This window comes from Macaca fascicularis, chromosome 14 (assembly GCF_037993035.2).
Source record: "Macaca fascicularis isolate 582-1 chromosome 14, T2T-MFA8v1.1".
NCBI lineage: Eukaryota > Metazoa > Chordata > Mammalia > Primates > Cercopithecidae > Macaca > Macaca fascicularis.
This window is the reverse complement of record NC_088388.1, coordinates 132,401,071-132,403,986: the sequence shown is the minus strand read 5'-3', so window position 1 is coordinate 132,403,986 and position 2,916 is coordinate 132,401,071.

The window sequence follows — 2,916 nt, the reverse complement described above, 5'->3', positions numbered from 1 at the left end:
TAGGTCGTTTCAAGTTGTGGCTGTGGTGAGCAGTGCTACGATGCACGTGGCGGGTGGGGGAGGATGTCTGTTTGACACACTGATTCATTTCCTTTGGGTAGACACCCAGCAGCAGGATTGCTGGATTGTATGGTAGTTCCATTTTTAATTTTTTGAGAATGTCTGTACAGTGTTCCATAAAGGCTGTACTAATTCACATTCCCACCAGCAGTGCGCAAGGCCGGCCTCTCCTCCACTTCCTTGCCAGCACGTATCTTTCCCTTTGATAACAGCCATTCTGACAGGTGCGACTGGTGTCTCCTTGTGGTTTTGATTTGCATTTCCCTGATGATTAGTAATGGAGCATGTTTTCATGTGGCTATTAGCACTTGACAATTTCAAAACATGGTCACATACATTCTCTCAAACATGTGAATGAATATGGCCCTCACTAGGGGTGTTCAGATGGTTAATTTTATGTGTCAACTTGGCTGGGCCTCAGGGTTCCCAGCTGTTTGGTCGAACAATATTCTGGGTGTTTGTGTGAGGATGTGTTGGATGAGTTTAACGTTTAAGTTGGTGGACTTGGAGTAAAAGAAATTGTCCTTTAGAATATGGGCCGGCTTCATCCAATCAGCTGAAGGCCTAAATGCAGTAAAAGGCTGACCTCCCCTGAGCAAGAAGGAATTCTGACAGCCTTTGGACTTAAACCATGACATGGGCTCTTCCTTGGGTCTCCACCTGCTGGCCCACTCTACAAATTTTGGACTCGTCAGCCTCCATAATTACGTAAGACAGTTCCTTAAATCCTGGTCTCTCTCTCTCTCTCTATATATATATATGCACACACACACACACACACACACACTCTCTCTCTATATATATACATTGTGTGTATATACATACAATGTATATATATACACAATCTATATCTATCTATCTATATCTATCTATCTATACATCCATATTTTATTGACTCAGTTTGTCTGCAGAATCCTAACTAATACAGGTGGATACTATCCCTATTTTACAGACAAAGAAATTGAGGCTCAGAAATGTGAGCTATGAATAAGATACTTCTTCATAGCTAGTGAAGAGAACCAAATCCAATGCTTCCAGACTTTCAACCTCGCAGGCTTCCTTCACTGTCTGCTACCTTTGCTACCCCTCTGCTCTATAATCTTCAAGGATGTTTCACTGCTTAAGGCATCACACCCGAGCTCCTGTCCTTGGTGTTTAGGTGACGCACAGTGTGACTGCGTTTTCTCCTCTCCACTCAGGTATTTCTTCTCAGCCCCCCCGTGGCACCCACAAGGGAGAAGTACAGACCTCCTAGTGGTGGCAGAGTCCATTATCCAACCTGGAGAGAAACAGATCATTGCAGAGGCTAATGCTATAATTAAAGGTTAAAGGAATAAATCTACTGTGCAGATATGATGAAAAGAAGGGCATCTCTTAGACTAGGTAGGGCTTTAAATGTAAACTCCAAGGTGCATGTTCCTGCAGCCTGGAGGGACTGGTGCATAAGTTCCTGACAGACGCCACGTGCCTCTGGTGACGGTGGTGCCCATGTTGCCACTCACCAGGGCTGCACTGTCTGGTGTGGTAGCCACTAGCGTATCTGGCTCTTTACTTTTTTTTTTTTTTTTTTGAGACGGAGTCTCGCTCTGTTGTCCAGGTTGGAGTGCAGTGGCGTGATCTTGGCTGCAACCTCCATCTCATGGGTTCAAGCAATTCTCCTGCCTCCCAAGTAGTTGGGATTATAGGCACATGCCACCATGCCTGGCTGATTTTGTATTTTTAGTAGAGACGGGCTTTCACTATGTTGGTCAGGCTAGTCTTGAACTTGTGACCTCAGGTGATTCACCCCTCTCAGCTTCCCAAAGTGCTGGGATTACAGACATGAGCCACCATGTCCTGCCTTTTACATTTAAATTAATGATGATGAAATAGAATTCAAACCTCAGTTCCTCAGGTGCGTTAGCCACATCATAAGTGCTCAAAGCCACCTCTGCTTGGCTAGTGGCTACCATATTGCATGTCTCCATTACTGCAGAAAGTCAAACTGGAAAGCACTGAAGTAGAGAAAGCAGTCCCAAGTGTGAATCCCAAAGCCCTTGGTAACAGCTGGTTAGTGACAGAGAGAGGACTATGACAGAGAAGGCTGAGGCGAGAGGAGGCTGACAGCCACAGACCCTTCCAGAAGGACAAAGAAAGGGTCCTCGTGGTTCATGGTGATTGTCTGCAATGCTTGGGGGCCAGAAAGAGTAGCCCCCGCTTCAGCTGGGAGGGGCGACCCAGGCCATGGCTCCAGCAGCCTGGGCTGCAGGCAGAAGTTCGGCTCTGCCCGCATACCCCTGGAGCCCCATCCCAGGAAGGCACAGTGGCAACACCACACTGAAGCTGCCACTTCAGTCTGAGGTCCAGGCAAACCTCCGCTCCCAGCTTCCAAGTGGTTTCAGCAAATATATTAGATATGCTTGATCAAAATGTGTAAATCAAATGAAAATACATGATATTAGAAAGTTTGACTGCAATCTATACTGAAATTTGTATTATTGTAGTGTACTGCTTCTGCGAAAATAAGTTATAATAAAGCTTGCTTAACTTGAAGAAAAAACAAAACACTTATGGATTTGATACGATTTTATTGAACAGAAGTCTTAAATTCTGAGGACACTTGGAAATCCCAGCAGCCAGCAGGGCCATTTGCAGAGATACACTGTGTTAGGAGAAAACCGTTGTCTGCATTTTCTGCTTTCTTGTATTTCTGCTTCATATTTTAAGAATTCCCTTTGAATAATTTCAACCTCGTATCAACTGATCTAAGAAAAAAATGTTCACACTTTGCAGAGACGGTTTAGTGATCAGATTAGCATCTCGGGGAGAGAGGGTGGCAGTGGTTCTTCTGACTCTGAAGGAGCCAGGGCAAGGCTG